General features: G+C 43.1%; 1 protein-coding gene across 2 annotated transcripts in view; it reads right to left on the bottom strand.

Annotated features, from left to right (window-relative positions):
- The window catches only part of BICRAL (BICRA like chromatin remodeling complex associated protein), a 114992-nt gene that overhangs the window by 57435 nt on the left and 39978 nt on the right, over nucleotides 1-17579 (bottom strand). The gene's annotated exons all lie outside the window — the stretch shown is intronic.

Below are 17579 nucleotides of genomic sequence, written 5' to 3'. Positions count from 1 at the left end.
ATTTGAAGGTCTTTAAACTGCTTTAATTCCTACTTGAGGTAGGAATGAGGTGGGGCAGAAATAAGCCTAACAGCAGCCATAAAAAAGAATGAGTTCATATACTTTGCAGGGACATGGATGAAGCTGGAAACCATCATTCTCAGCAAACTAACACAGGAACAGAAAACCAAATACTGCATGTTCTCACTTATAAGTGGTAGTTGAACAATGAGAACAGGGAGGGGAACATCACACACCGGGGCCTGTTGTGGGGTTGGGGGCGGGGACTAGGGGAGGCCAGAACTTAAAGTATTAAAAAAAAGAAAAAAAGAAATAAGCCTAACATACTAAGCAATCCAGCTGCAAAAAAATGTGCTATAACATGGGGGAAAGAGTGACCAACCATAAAGGCGGCTGGGGAGAATTTCTGGCAAGGCTTTACAGAGGCTGGAGACACAGGGCAAGGACAATGAATTTGGAAGTCGCAGGGCTTGTTTTGGATACTGACATTGACTAATCATGTGACGACAAAGAAGCTCCAACCTCTGGGTCCTGTTTCCCATTTCTTAATGAACTTAACAGACCACATCGGTGAGTGTTTAACTTTGGGACCCAGTGTTCTTTAAGGTATCCAGGAGCTGTCTTGGAGGCCTAAAACAGCTGGTGGTGGAGGCACTCTTCACACTCCCACCTCTCCCCACACACACCCTTCAGCTGAGTAGCTCAATTCTTACTCAACTGCAAGAAAAAAGTTTGAAAATCATTTAACTTAACCAGCTCCCAAACTCCCAGAACTCCATGACTTGTCATCTATTATAAAGGAATGGCCATTAACAATGGTGAATCTGGCAATGGAAACAGAAATCTGTGAAAATCAAGACATCCATGATTATTTTAGCAAGCAAGAGAATAGCTATACATATAGGGCCCACATTTCATTAAGATAAACTCTAACGGCTGGACACAGTGGCTCATGCCTGTAATCCCAGCACTTTGGGAGGCTGAGGCAGGCGGATCACCTGAGGTCATGAGTTCGAGACCAGCCTGACCAACATGGAGAAACCCCATCTCTACTAAAAATACAAAGTTAGCCAGGCACGGTGGCGCATGTCTGTAGTCTCAGCTAGTCGGGAGGCTGAGGCAGGAGAATCGCTTGAACCTGGGAGGTGGAGGTTGCAGTGAGCCAAGATCACACCATTGCACTCCAGCCTGGGCAACAAGAGCAAAACTCCGTATTAAAAAAAAAAAAAAAAAAGATATTATAGTACTACCCTCAAAAACAGGAATATCATCATATTGGTCTTCATATCCCAAGCAAATAGCACATAAGTGGGTATAATAAATATTGAATAAATACCCAGGTTTTAAATATAAGGCAGCTGTGTTTTGTATGGAGACTGTGCTCCCAAAGACCTTGCCTAATTAAAAGCTCATATAATTCCATAATCCTAGGTTAATCCTACAAATTTACAATTTCCCAGAGTCCATCAGCATTGAAATTCTGTAATTCCTGATGAATTATAAATATATCATTCTGTTAAATTTTTTCAGTTGTACAGGCGTGCACTACCACACTCGGGTAATTTTTTTTTTTTTTTTTGAGACGGAGTCTCGCTCTGTTGCCAGGCTAGAGTGCAGTGGCGTGATCTCGGCTCACTGAAACCTCTGCCTCCCAGGTTCAAGCGATTCTCCTGCCTCATTCTACCGAGCAGTTGGGACTACAAGCGCGTGCCACCATGCCCAGCTAATTTTTGTATTTTTAGAGATGGGGGTTTCACCATGTTGGCCAGGATGGTCTCAATCACTTGACCTCAGGGATCACATTTTTTAAAAAAAGAATCTGTATCTTTTAGAAATCCATACTGAAATAGGTATGAATGAAAAAAAAAATGACATCTGAGATTTGCTTCAAAATAATATGAAGGCCGGGTGTCGTAGCTCACGCCTGTAATCTCAACACTTTGGGAGGCTGAGACGGACGGATCACAAGGTCAGGAGATCGAGACCATCCTGGCTAACATGGTGAAACCCCGTCTCTACTAAAAATACAAAAAATTATCTGGGCATGGTGGCGGGCGCCTGTAGTCCCAGCTACTCGGGAGGCTGAGGCAGGAGAATGGCGTGAACCTGGAAGGCGGAGCTTGCAGTGAGCCCAGATGGCGCCACTGCACTCCAGCCTCGGCGACAGAGTGAGACTCTGTCTCAAAATAAATAAATAAATACATAAATAAACAATAATAATATGAACTGGAGTTGGTTATTAAAAACATGAATGGCTGGGCATGGTGGCTCACGCCTGTAAGCCCAGCACTTTGGGAGGCCAAGGCGGGTGGATCACTTGAGGTCAGGAGTTCAAGACCAGCCTGGCCAACATGGCAAAACCCTGTCTCTACTAAAAATACAAAAATTAGCCAGGCCTGGTGACGGGTACCTGTAATCCCAGCTACTCGGGAGGCTGAGGCAGGAGAATTGCTTGAACCTGGGAGGCAGAGGTTGCAGTGAGCCGAGATCATGCCATTGCACTCCAGCCTGGGTGACAAGAGCAAAACTCTGTCTCAAAAAACAAACAAACAAACATGAAAACCCAGCTGAGCACAGTGGCTCATGCTTGTAATCCTAGCACTTTGGGAGGTCAAGGTGAGTGGATCGCTTGAGTTCAGGAGTTTGAGACCAACCTGGGCAACATGGCAAAACCATCTCTATTAAAAAAATATAAAAATTAGCTGGGCATGGTGGCACATGCCTGTAGTCCCAGCTACATGGGAGGCTAAGGCGGGAAGATCAATGGAGCCCGGGAGGTGGAGGTTGCAGTGAACCAAGATGGCGCCATTGTACTCCAGCCTGGCCAACAGAGTAAGACCCCGTCTCAAAAAAAAAAAAAATTAGCCGGGTGTGGTAGCACATGCCTGTGGTCCCAGCTACTGGGGAGGCTGAGGTGAGAGGATTGCTTGAGCCAGAAGGTCAAGGCTGCAGTGAGCTATCGCTGCACCACTGCCCTCAACAACAGAGTAAGACTCTGTTTCAAGAAAACAAAAACCATGGACTCCTGTCCTCCCCTACCCCAATCCTGGAGATTCTGATTCACCTGGAATCTGGGTTACTAGTTGCCCTTGGGAAAATTTCAGGCAAATTGGGGAACCTGTTCCAGGTCTGAGTGGAGTCAGGTGGGACCTGCAAACAAGGGCCTCTGGTTGACTCAGAAACACAAACTGAGACTCCAACTCTCCAAACTTAATGGGAGAATCCCGTTTCTTGGCAACCTGACTGAAGGAAAGGTGCTGTGGGCAAAATCTTATTTGGGAATGCATCACCCTAAGCCACCTTCAGTATCAATTTTTTTTTTTAACTCTTTCCCACCAAATAATTGCTCTACTTCTTCCTTGTGTGTGTTTTTTTTTTGTTTTGTTTTGTTTTTGAGATGGAGTCTCACTCTGTCACCCAGGCTGGAGTGCAGTGGCATGATCTCAGCTCACTGCACGCTCTGCCTCCCGGGTTCACGCCATTCTCCTACCTCAGCCTCCCAAGTAGCTGGGGCTACAGGCGCCCGCCAGCATGCCTGGCTAATTTTTTCTATTTTTAGTAGAGACGGGGGTTTCACCGTGTTAGCCAGGATGGTCTCCATCTCCTGACCTCGTGATCCGCCCGTCTCGGCCTCCCAAAGTGCTGGGATTACAGGCATAAGCCACTGCGCTGGGCCCCTTCCTTGTCCTCTTTAGCACATTGACTCATATTTACATTAAAAAGTCAGCTCCATCAGGGCAGAGGTTTGTGTCTGTTCACCAATGAACCTTGGTGCCCAGAATAGCCCCTGGCACATAATAGAAACTCAGGAAATATTTTAAAAATGAACTTATCACCCTTTCTAATGTGTTGGTCACAGGATGGCAAACCTGCAACAGAAGCAGGCACACAGGGAGAGTGTGTTTATTTACTTTTCCTTGAAAACCTCAGTTTTCCAAGAAACCATATTTTTCTTACTTTGGAGACCAGGTTACTCCTATAGGATAACAATCTGAAGTGGAAAACAAATCATTTTATTTAAGCTGACAACATACAATAGGGCTAAAGTTATTTTCCACTATTTCCCTGCCCTCTATTCTAGCCCACTGCCACTCTCCTAGCCTCCAAACACAATGACGCACTTTCCCAGCATCTGTCCTTGTCCAGGTGACAAATTTCCTTACTTGAAATGCTCTTCTTCCTCTTCCATGTCTACTGAAAATACACTCATTATTCAAAAATTAGTTTGGATCTGATCTCTGTGAATCCTTCTCTGACAACCTCAGCGTGTCTTCAGAAATCTCTGCCCAGAATTCTGAAAGCAGCAACCACATCTTTGGACACTGATCAGACACTGCTCTGTGTGATTATCTTCATTATGCTTATCTTATGTTCCCAATTAAAGCAGGGTGCAGGCTGGGCATAGTGGCTCCCACCTGTAATCCCAGCACTCTGGGAGGCCAAGGCAGGAGGATCGCTTGAAGCCAGGAGTTCAAGACCAACCTAGGCTACATAGTGAGGCTCAATTTTTTTAAAAAAGTAGAGCCCAAATATAAATGAATACACACACTATAAAGTACTATGAGAGTGCTGATGAGACAGCACTTAATGCTGCCATCCCAAAGGCAGGCAACTTTTAGACTGCATGGTTTTTTGGCATCAGAGAGCTGAATATACTGGCTCATTACAATAGGCACTAGCTAGCCTCATTTGTATCTCTACCCACCCCACTTGTCCCTGTAAGAAGCCCTTAGTTCTTTGCTGCCTTGACCACTTGATGTCCCCAAAACTTATCAGTTTTTCAATTATTTGACTTTGCATGTTCCTTTTACTTAGAAGACATTCCCACCCACCTCCAAGTGGTCAACTGACAATGCCTACTTACCCTAAAGGTCTTGAGTAAAATGACACTGACTTTCTTTAGTTTTATTTAAATCCCGAAGCCAAATTCATTATTCACTTATTCATATCCCTAGAGGACATCTGACATCTTACCAGCACCTGACACATGTATGACAATACAGCCATGCGCCCCATAACAACCTTTCATACACAGTGGACCACATATATGATTATGATCCCTTAAGAGTATAATACTGGCCGGGCACAGTGGCTCACGCCTGTAATCCCAGCACTTTGGGAGGCAGAGGTGGGTGGATCACCTGAGGTCAGGAGTTTGAGACCAGCCTGACCAACATGGAGAAACCTTGTCTCTACTAAAAATACTAAATTAGCTGGGCAAGGTGGCACATGCCTGTAATCCCAGCTACTCAGGAGGCTGAGGCAGGAGAATCGCTTGAACCCGGGAGGCAGAGTTTGCAGTGAGCAGAGATCGTGCCATTGCACTCCAGCCTGGGCAACAAGAGCGAAACTCCGTCTCAAAAAACAACAACAACAACAACAACAACAACAAAACTATATTGTTAGTGTTTCTTTCTGTGTGTGAATAGGTTTAGACACACAAATGCTTACCATTGTGTTATGGTTGCCTACAGTATTCAGTATAGTAACATGCTGCACAGCCTTGTGCCTGGGAACAATAGGCTATACCATATAGCCTGGGTCTGCAGTAGGCTAGATCATCTAGGTTTGTGTAAGTGTACTCTGATATTCGCAAGATAATGAAATTGTCTAGCAACGCATTTCTCAGAACGTATCCTCCTTCTTAAGCAACACATGAGTATACTTGGTTTTTCTGACTTCCCCATTGGCTTACAAGTTCCATGAAAACTGGATGAGTTTCCTTTCATTTCTGTGTTAGCAGAGTTTAGTGCAATGCCTGATACATACATGCCTAATAACTGTTTACCCAATGCAATTACTTTCCTAAGATTCTGGTTTCCAAAGGACATTTTTAGGGTTAATGTCAGTTACTAATTTACTTTCAAAGAATATGCACCGAGGCTACATGTGAGCACTTTTTTACGATGGTACAGCACAGGATTTGGGATGCAGGCCTGGTCCTCCATGGTCCAGGATCCACTGACTAATGCTGGACCCTTATTATCCAGCCAGGCATCTATCAAGCCAGTGTAAAAAAAGTGAGGAATCAACTGATTCCCCACATGTGCTCCAAATCAGACAATTCACTTCTCTCAGGCGTAAGGAAATACAAGTTTTAAAGAACCGCAGAATAAAAGATTGTGTGTCCTTCCAAGATAATCCACTTAATATTTAACAAACCTCCTTATAAAGGGATTTATGTGCTGAACATAAATATAAAATAATTAGTTGAAGTCTCCAAACATTTAGCACAGTAATTTATTATATTAATAATAGTTGTGTTCATTAAAAGACTTGGAAGTAAATGTCTAAGTTGAAGAATTTCTGGCACAGCCAGGTATGGGTTTAAGGTCTAGTGAGTATACCAACACTAGACCTTAAAGAAAAGACAACTCTACAATATATTAAAAACCAGATGCCCTGACAAAAATGTTTTTATACTTCTTTACTGTGTTTTCTAAGACAGTGTGAGGGCATTTTGATAACTATGGAAAACCATACACAGGAAATGATTGAGAAATGAGGGGCCGGGCATGGTGGCTCACACCTGTAATCTCAGCACTTTGGGAGGCAGAGGAGGGAGGACTGTTTATGTGCGTGAGTTCAAGACCAGCCTGGGCAACATAGTGAGACCTCCTCTCTATTAAAAACAAAAAAAAAGGCCAGGCGCGGTGGCTCACGCCTGTAATTCCAGCACTCTGGAAGGCCGAGGTGGGCAGATCACCTGAGGTCAGAAGTTCAAGACCAGCCTGGCCATGGTGAAACCCCATCTCTACTAAAAATACAAAAAATTAGCTGGGCGTGCTGGTGTGTGCCTGTAATCCCAGCTACTCAGGAGGCTGAGGCAGGAGAATTGCTTGAACCTGGGAGGCGGAAGTTGCAGTGAGTCAAGATCGTGCCACTGCACTCCAGCCTGGGCAACAAGAGCGAAACTCCGTCTCAAAACAAACAAACAAACAAAAAAACCAAAAAGCTGGAAGAGCCAAAAGTAAGTCTTACTTATATATTCTCAATAAAGAAAAACTATCTGAATATTAAATAGAAACTGCTCTGATACTTATCTGATTTCTAGTTTTATTCAGAAAACTATTTATGCATATGCATGTGTGTATTTTTTTTTCTTTTTCTTTTTTTCTTTTTTTTCCTGAGATAAGGTCTTGCTCTGTTGCCCAGGCTGGAGTACAATGGCATGAACATGGCTCAAAGTGATTCTCCTACCTCAGCCTCCCAAGTAGCTGAAAACAAAGGTGCATGCTACTGTACTAATTTTTAAAAAATTCATACAGAAGGGATTGCTCACCATGTTGCCCAGGCTGGTCTCAAACTCCTGGCCTCAAGGAATCCTCCTGCCCTGGCCTTCCAAATTGCTGAGATTATAGGTATGAGTCACCATGCCCAGCATTATGATATATTTTATTAAACAAAATGGAGATTTATCTAAGTCATTTATGTTTTTCCTAATGCAAAGGGAATTTATTTTAGGGAACATTTTATTTTTTATTTTTTTTGAGACGGAGTCTCACTGTGTCACCCAGGCTGGAGTACAGTGGCGCGATCTTGGCTCACTGCAATCTTGGCCTCCCAGGTTCAAGCAGGTTCTCCTGCCTTAGCCTCCTGAGTAGCTGGGATTATAGGTGTGCACCACCACGTCTGGATAATTTTTGTATGTTTAGTAGAGACAGGGTTTCACCATGTTGGCCAGGCTGGTATCGAACTCCTGACCTCAAGTAATCTGCCTGTCTCTGCTTCCCAAAGTGCTGGGATTAAGGCATGAGCCACCACATCTGACCTATTTTAGAGAACATTTTAAATGAAATAAAAGCAATACTACTACCAATATGATTTTTTCCACTTTTACAGACTATGGACATTTTTGTACAATGACAGTCATAAATAGTAAAAAAAGAAGGGACACTGCCGTTTGCATTCCTAGCCCACAGTCAAAACATTCACTAAAATACAGTATGGTAAAAATTGAGCTATTAAAGTCAAAACTGCTTAATAGTAGGACACCATTTCTTAGTGTCGTTTAAATATATTCTGGTCCCTATGTATGTAACTGCTTTAAAAAATTCAAAATGTCAGTAATTATAAACAAAATGTAGATTTCTCTCTCTCGCTCTTTTTTTTTTTTTTTTTTAAACAGAGTCTACGTCAGCCAGGCTGGAGTGCAGTGGTTCGATCTCGGCTCACCACAGACTCTGCCTCCAGGTTCCAGCAATTCCCCTGTCTTAGCCTCCTGCGTAGCTGGGATTACAGGCACCCGCCACAACGCCTGGCTAATTTTGTATTTTTAGTAGAGACAGGGTTTCCCCATGTTGGCCAGGCTGGTCTCAAACTCCTGACCTCAGGTGATCTGCCCACCTGGGCCTCCCAAAGTGCTGGGATTACAGGCATGAGTCACTGTGCCTGGCCGTATATTTCTTTTATTAAGCATCAGTATTAGCAATCTGATTAAAGTTATTATGAAAACTCTTGACTCTCTTTGCTGTCAATGAGTAACATTCAAAATATTTTGGTTTTATAGCATGTTCCAAGAAAAATAAGCCCTATGAAAATAACAATGTTAACAAACAAAATTCCATTTTACAAAGTCAATGTTACCAAGGAAGATACACTGAGGATTCCCTTTTATAAAGATAGACGCAAATAGAAAATGTGTGGACATAGCCGGATGTGCTGGTGGGTGCCTGTAGTCCCAGCTACTCAGGAGGCTGAGGCACAAGAATCTCTTGAACCCAGGAGGTGGAGGTTGCAGTGAGCTGAGATCACACCACTGCACTCTAGCCTGGGCGATGAAGTGGGACCCCGTCTCAAAAAAAAAAAAAAAAAAGAAAAAAGAAAAAAAATGTGTGGACAAAATCAGTTTCTTAACAAGGAGAAAACAAGCGTGCTTTTGTTTAAGCTTAAAAATGATTTAAGGCCGGGTGTGGTGGCTGAGGCCTGTAATCCCAGCACTTTGGGGGGCCGAAGTGGACGGATCACTTGAGGTCAGGAGTTGGAGACCAGCCTGGCCAACATGGCAAAACCTCATCTCTACTAAAAATAAAAAAAAATCACTTTGGGAGGCCGAGGCAGATGGATCACAAGGTCAGGAGTTGGAGACCAGCCTGGCCAACATAGTGAAACCCTATCTCTACTAAAAATACAAAAATTAGCTGGGCATGGTGGCAGGCACCTGTAATCCCAGCTACTTGGAAGGCTGAGGCAGGAGAATCCCTTGAAGCTGGAAGGCAGAGGTTGCAGTCAGCCGAGATTGTGCCATTGCATTCCAGCCTGGGTGACAGAGCGAGACTGCGTCTTAAAAAAACAAAACAAAACAAAAACCCAAAAATTACCCGAATGTGGTAGTACGCACCTGTAATTCCAGCTACTCAGGAAGCTGAGGCAGGAGAATTGCTTGAACCCGGGGGCGGAGGTTGCAGTCGGCCGAGATTGGGCCACTGCACTCCAGCTTGGGAGACAGAGCAAGATTCTGTCTCAAATAAATAAATAAATATTTAAGAAAGAATATGGACAAATATATTTGTAGCATATTACTCCAAGCAAGGTTTCACAATGAGTTTCTACAAAGAGTTTAAAGATATTGATTTAATGTCATCTTTCTAAACTCTCTTTAAGAGACATAAACATCTACTGAAATCTTTAATAAATCCTAAGAAATGCCATGTGAACTGGAATTTGTATTGTAATTATTTGTATCAAGACACCATGAGAGACATAGTTTCAGTTGGAGAAGATGAAAACTTCCGGAAAAGAATGGTGGTGATGGGCTGGGTGCAGTGGCTCACGCCTGTAATCCCAGCACTTCGGGAGGCTGAGGCTAACGCATCACAAGGTCAAGAGATCGAGACCATCCTGGCTAACACGGTGAAACCATCTCTACTAAAAATACAAAAAACTAGCTGGGCGTGGTGGCACGTGCCTGTAGTCCCATCCAGGAGACTGAGGCAGGAGACTCTGTTGAACCCGTGAGGCGGAGGTTGCAGTGAGCTGAGATCGCGCCACTGTACTCCAACCTGGGTGACAGAGCAAGATTCCATCTCAGAAAAAAAAAAAAAAAAGATTTAGTGGTGAATCTAATAAACTACCCTCATTTGGAAGACAGTAATATTTCAAGATATCTGCTAATATAATGTGATATAAAAATATTTCAGCCAGGTATGGTGGCTCCTGCCTGTAATCCCAGCACTTTGGGAGGCCAAGGCAGGAGGTTCATTTGAGCTCAGGAGTTCAAGTCCAGCCTGGGCAATATAGTGAGACCTTGTCTCTAATATATATTTCTACTGGGTAAAAAATTTCCAGGCACTGTTAATACAGTCAGCCCTCCATATTCATGGGTTCTGCACCCCCAGATTTAAATGACCACAGATTGAAAATATTTAGGAAAAATAAAACAAAAAATGACAACAATAAAAAATAATACAAATTTTAAAACAATATAGTCTAACAACTATTACATAGCATTTACATTGTATTAGATATCATAAGTATTCTAGAAATGACTGGCTATTCTGGGCATGCTGCCTATGGGGTAGCCACGCTCCGCAAGGAGCAGTAATAAAATAAAAATTAAAACAAATCTAGAGATGATTTAAAGTACATGGGAGGATCTGTGTAGGTTATATGCAAACACTACACAATTTTTTTTCTGATTTTATTTATTTATTTAGAGACAGTGCCCAGGCTGGAATGCAGTGACTTGATCTCAACTCACTACAACCTCCCCTTCCTGGGTTTAAGCGATTCTCCTGTCTCAGCCTCCCGAGTAGCTGGGACTACAGGTGCCTGCCACCATGCCTGGCTAATTCTGTACTTTTAGTAGAGATGGGGTTTCACCACGCTGGCCAGGCTGGTCTCCAACTCCTTGCCTCAAGTGATCTGCCTGCCTTGGGCTACCAAAGTACTGGGATTACAGGTGTGAGCCACCATGCCCGGCCCATCTTTTTTTTTCTAATTTAAAAAAAATTTTTTTCTTTTTCTGTTTTATGTGACTTTTTTAGATTTATTTTAATTTTAGATTCACAGAGTACATGTGCATATTTGTTACATGGGTATATTGCATACTACTGGTGGGGATTGGGCTTTCAGTGTACCCATTACCCAAATAGTGAACACTGTACCCAATAGGTAATTTTCAACCCTCACTTCCCTCCCTCCTACCCACTTTTGAAGTCTCTAGTGTCTATTATTTCCATCTTTATGTCCATGCGTACCATTGTTTAGCTCCTACTTATAAGTGAGAACATGTGGTATTTGATTTTCTGTTTCTGAGTTAGTTCACTTAGGATAATGACCTCTGCCTCCATCCATGTTTCTGCAAAGGGCATGATATCATTCTTTTCCATATCTGGGTCCACCATTTTATTTATTTATTTTTGAGACATTGTCTCACTTTGTCACCAAGGCTGGAGTGCAGTGGTGTAATAGTGGCTCAATGAAACCTCTGCCTCCCAGGCTCAAGTGATTCTCCCGCCTCAGCCTCCGGAGCAGCTGGGATTACAGGCGCATGCCACCATGCCCGGCTAATTTTTGCAATTTTTGTAGAGATGGGGTTTCACCATGTTGGCCAGGCTGGTCTCTCAAACTCCTGACCTCAGGTGGTCCACCTGCTTTGGTGTCCCAAAGTGCTGGGATTACAGGTATGAGTCACTGCACCAGGCCTATAACAATTTAATAATAAAAAAAAAACAGTGATAGCTGAGACCCAAATGGGTTGGCATTATGTTAATGCTTTATACGCATGATCTCACTTAATCCTTTCAAACTCCCTCTGAAAGGTAAGTCCTCTATCCAGAGGAAGAAACTGAGGCACACTCCCTCAGGGAAGTTACTCACTCAAGGCAGTACCTACAGCAAGATGCTAGAACTCAGATCGGTCTGATTCCAAAGCTGTTATTAACTATAACTTTTTTTTTTCCTTTTTAAGTCAAATCACTCATTGCTTGAAAACCTTTAGGATTTTTTAACATATAAGAGAAAATTCAAATACTTTGGCCTTACATTTACTGCATTTCACAAACTGATCGCAAGGTCCCTTCCCAGCCTCCCCTTTTCTCTCTTTTTTTTTTTAAACTTCTCACTTCATCCAAAGAAGTCTCCTTACTGTCTGCCTCTCTTATAAAATCCCAACCTAACTTGGTTCTTTTCCACCTAAGTTTCTCTGCCTATGTATCTTTTCCTGGTCAGCAAAATCTTCCTTTTCCTTTAGGCTCCAGTTCAAATTCCATTTCCTATATGTAACCCTTGACAGCTCATTCTTCTTTTTTTTTTCTTTTTGAGACGGAGTTTCGCTCTCGTTGCCCAGTCTGGAGTTCAGTGGCACGATTTTGGCTCACTGCAACCTCCGCCTCCCAGATTCAAGCAATTCTTGTGCCTCAGCCTCCAGAATAGCTGGGATTACAGGCACCTGCCACCACACCTGGCTAATTTTTGTATTTTTAGTAGAGACAGGGTTTCTTCATGTTGGCCAGGCTGGTCTCAAACTCCTGACCTCAAGTGATTCACCCACTTCGGCCTCCCAAAGTGCCAGGATTATAAGCATAAGGCACCACATCCAGCATCAATTTCTAAATATACTTATTTGCACTTCTAAAAAGTCTCAGGGTTAAATGAAATCTAGGCCAAGCGGAGTGGCTTACACCTGTAATCCCAACACTGTGGGAGGCTCAGGCAGGAGGACTGCTTGAGGCCAGGAATTTGAGACCAGCTTGGGCAACATAGTGAGAACTCATCTCTACATTTAGAAAAAAAAAAAATTAGCTGGGCATGGTGGTGCATGCATGTAATCCCAGCTACTCAATAGAGGCTGAGGTGAGAGGGCTCCTTGAACCTGCGAGATGGAGGCTGCAGCTATGATCACACCACTGGACTCCAACCCTGGGTGACCAAGATACTGTCTCAGAAAAAAACCAAAAATGTCCATAAGAAAAAAAGTTACAATAAGCTAAGCTTATTGAGAAAGGAAAAATATTTTATAAGCCTAATGTAGCCTAAGTGTATGGTGTTTATTAAGTTCACAGTAGTGTACAGTAATGTCCTAGGCCTTCACATTCTTTCACCACTCACTGACTCACCCGGACCAACTTCCAGTCCTCCAAGCTTCATTCGTGGTAACTGACCTATACAGGTGCACCATTTTTTTCTTTTGTATCATATTTTTACTGTACCCTATGTTTAGATATGTTGAGATACACAAATAGTTACCTACAGTATCCAGGTACAGTAACATGCTGTACAGGTTTACAATACAGGAGGAATAGGCTATATCATATGGCCTAGGTGTGCGGTAGGTTATACCATATTGGTTTGCATAGGAGCACTCTGTGGTGTTTGTACACGATGAAATCACCTAACGATGCATTCATCAGAACCTATCTCTGTCATTAAATGACACACGACTGTATTTACTAAAAACCCATCAGAGGCCAGGTGCAGTGGCTCACACCTGTAGGCCTAGCACTTTGGGAGGCCAAGGTGAGACCACTTGAGCCCAGGAGTTTGAGACACACCTGTGCAACATAGTGAGTTCTCATCTCAAAAAACAAAAACAAAAACCAAACCCATCAGAACCCGTCAAGGTCTCAGAACCCGTCAAGGTCTCAAACAAGGTGAAGGTTTAACAAATATTATTTCTTTTCCCCCTCATTTTCTTCCTTGTGAAAATGTTTCCATTTCAGGCCAGGACACAAAGGTCAACTCCTAATGAAACAAAGTGTCCTGGATTTGGGTTCAACTGAAATCAACCATTTCTAGAAAGGCAATATCTTTCATATCTTATTCTCTCACATTCTCAGACTCAGGGCTTTAATTTTAAGTAATGTTAAGTGTTTAATGTGTTTGCAAGATAGAGAGCCAAAAAACCCACAAAAACAGAACATGTTCGGTTTCACAACTTTATTAAAAATAAATTTATAAGTAAACAAATAATAACTTTATAGATTAAAGTTGATTGGGATTAAGGAGAACCTGGGTATAAGAAGATCTGGTACAGAGAGGTCTCAGGATCTTTTCCTGAGTGGGAGTACATACGAGGTAGGGAAGAGAAAACAACAACAAACCAGAACAAAGCTGCTGCTCCCAGGTCCTCTTTCTTCCACCTTCCCACACAGCATTCTGACAGCCCCTGAGCTCTCCTCAACTGCACTACAAAAGGGCAGGCCACCCCCAGCACAGTCAAGTCCTGGGCTCCCTCTGCTTGTAGCCAGGCACCATGTTAGTGATTTCCATCTTAGGGCTTTCCTTTTAAAGTCCACACCCCACATGCCTTTGCAGTCAGCTCTCTCACCTCTCCATACTCATTTCACTCTTCCCCAACTCCCCCAGCCCACCTTCTGCCAGCTCCTTCACTCACTGTATTTTCCTCTTCTACTATGCAGAACATTATTCATCAAGCAAGAGCCATGCCATGCAGAAACGCATCTGGTATGCTACTTAAATCATGCTGTTTCACCCGTTTTTCCCCAGACTTGCTCCTCTCACCTTTAACTCAAAGCTATCTTTCTCAGTGAAGAACGTAGACAGCTATTTTGAATTCCATCATCTACTCCATTCTTATTTTCTCTAACCTCACTTTACGGTTATTGTTTAGCCTATTTGGGGAGCAAAGAAAACTCATGAAAAAGGGAATGACAGCAGATTCAAAGAGGAAAGAAAGGGGAAAAGAAGGTGGGGGGGGTGCTACATACTTCCATTTGACATTATTTAAATAAAAAATGATTTTCTCAGCAGGATGCAGTGGCTCACGCCTGTAATCCCAGCACTTTGGGAGGGCAAGGTGGGAAGACGGCTTGAGCCCAGGGGTTTGAGGCCAGCCTGGGTGACAAAGAGGAGGCCAGCCTGGGTGACAAAGAGAAACCCCTGTCTCCACAAAAAAAAAAAAAAAAAAAAATTAAATTATCTGGGCATGGTGTTACGTTCCTATAGTCCCAGCTACTTGGGAGGCTGAGGTTGGGGGATCCCTTGATCCCAGGAGGTCCAGGCTGCAGTGAGCTACGATTGTACCACTGCACTCCAGCCTAGGTAACAAAGCAAGACCCTGTCTCAAAAACAAACAAAAAATGAAACTCAATGCTTATTTCTCTCCTTCCCTGTTCTGTAATCAGACTTTTTTTCTCACCACTTGCACAGATTAGAATGTCAAATACTATAAGCTGCCACACATTCAATGGCCTTGATTCTTTTTCTCACAGATCCCTCTACTAGTGTAAGGTATTGCTGATCTCTACAGAATACTGTTTTCCTTTTGATTCCCATCATTCTACTCTACCTAGGTTCTGCAAGTACTGAGTCAGCAAATGTTTACTGAGTGCTCAACTTGTTTTGAATGCTGTGCTAAAGGTTTAGAACAAAACAGTAAACATGGGAGCAAATAATGTAACATTCCCAGATCCTATTCTAGAATCTCTACGTCTATAGGTGACTTATGCACCCTCAAGTTTGGTACCATGATAAGAAGAGATACTTTCTCTTTAGTTTCAGTAATCTGCAATTTCATTTCTAAAGCAATTTTCTTCCACATGCAAATAACACCTCTAACTGCCACAAATATTTAAGTGTTTATTCTTTTTTTTTTTTTTTTGAGACAGTCTAGCTCTGTCACCCAGGCTGGAGTGCAGTGGGGAGATCTCAGCTCACTGCAATTTCTGCCTTCCAGGTTCAAGCGATTCTCATGCCTCAGCCTCCTGAGTAGCTGGGATTACAGGTGTGTGCCACCATGCCTGGCTATTTTCTTTGTATTTTTAGTAGAGATGAGTTTTGCCATGTTGGCCAGGCTGGTTTCGAACTCCTGGCCTCAAGTGATTTGCCTGCCTCGGGCTCCCAAAGTGCTGGGATTGTAGGTGTGAGCCATGGGCCCAGCCTAATTCATTTTTTACTATGGTAAAATATATGTAAGATTTACAATTTTAACCATTTTTTTCCAGGATTAGGAAAACCCTTTATTTCTCTATAGAGTTACTGAATTTTAACTATTTAAAAGTGTTCGGTTGAGAGGCATTACATACATTCACATTGCTGTGAAACCAAGAGCCCTATCCAGCTTTAGAAATTTTTCATCTTCCCAAACTGAAACTCTGTACCCATTAACTCACTTTAAGCCAGTAATGATTTTCACGGCCCCCACTCGGCTTCTTCTCTTGCTTTCCTACTCAGCTAACATTTCAAGGTTCATCATCAAAATCACTCCCTTGCAACTACTCTCAAGCCTCTGGCACTGCTTCTCCTCTGTCAAACCTGCAGGGCAAAATACGAATTTTGGGTGAACTGATCACTTGCCTGCTCTTTGCTGCCCTCATAACAGCTGAATGTTGCTAGGAGAAAAAAATCACACAACTAATTCAGCTGACTGGTTTCACCTTAAATTCATGGCCCCAAGCCATGGCGAGGGATTCAACAATGCCCAGCATTGAAACTACCTTGTTTCCCAGTTACTCAGTTCCTCGTCCTGTTGCTCAAGGTGAAGTGTCCATCTCTCCTGAAATCATCCACTACCCCTTCTTCGTTTAAGTCGCTGGCCTTGCCTCAGACTTCACTGAGAAAACAGAAGCCGTCAGAAAGTTAAGTCCTACATTCTACCTCCAATTTGCCTGGCACTTGTGCCCCCATTCTCTGTCTTCTGCCACACTGCACTGTCTTGCTCCCACCAAAGGCAAGCGTTCTTCCTGTGTCTTGAATTCCTTAAGAATGCTGCTCCTGGCCGGGCATGGTGGCTCACACCTATAATCCCAGCATTTTGGGAGGCCTAGGTGCGTGGATCACCTGAGGTCAGGAGTTCGAGACCAGCCTGGCCAACATGGTGGAACCGTCCCTACTAAAAATACAAAATTAGCCGGGTGTGGTGGTGCATACCTGTAATTCTAGCTACTTGGGAGGCTGAGGCAGGAGAATTGCTTAAACCCAAGAGGTGGAGGTTGCAGTGAGCCGAGACTGCACCACTGCACTCCAGCCTGGGAAACGAGCAAAACTGTCTCCAAAAAAAAAAAAAAAAGAATGCTGCTTCCTTGGTAGTCTTAGTCTCTCTTCTGGATTAGTCTTACCTTCTCTATTAAATATTCTCATTAGCCTATCTAGTTCCCATTGTTTAAAAGAAAAGCCTTCTTCTTTACATAGGGAGACCCTGTCTCTACAAAAAAAAATTTTTTTTAACTAGTTGGGTTATGGTGGTGCACACCTGTGGTCCCAGCTACTCAGGAGAGGCTGAGTTAGGAGGATCACTTGCGCCCAGTAGGTTGAGGCTGTGGTAAGCCGTAATTTGCACCATTGCACTCCAACCTGGATGACTGAGTGACATCTTGTCTAAAAAAAAATAAAAAAAAAAAAAAACCCTCTTCTTTGACCCCATCTCCCTCTGAAGCCACTAAGCTGTTTCTCTCCACTTTACAGCAGGAAAATTTCCCTAACGAGCTGTCGATATTCACCTCACTTCCTATTCTCTCTTCGAAGCATTCCAATGTGTCTTGGACCACTTGTCAAAACAGTCACCATCATGTTGTCAAATCCAAATAGACATTTCTCTATTCTCATTGTGTAACTTCTCAGCAGCATTTGACAGAGGTGACCATTCCCTCTTTCTTGAAAATAATAAAATACTCTCCCAC

Source organism: Pongo pygmaeus, chromosome 5, assembly GCF_028885625.2.
Source record: "Pongo pygmaeus isolate AG05252 chromosome 5, NHGRI_mPonPyg2-v2.0_pri, whole genome shotgun sequence".
NCBI classification, from domain to species: Eukaryota; Metazoa; Chordata; class Mammalia; order Primates; family Hominidae; genus Pongo; species Pongo pygmaeus.
The sequence above is the reverse complement of the archived record's forward strand: the minus strand, read 5'-3'. Positions and strand labels throughout refer to the sequence as shown.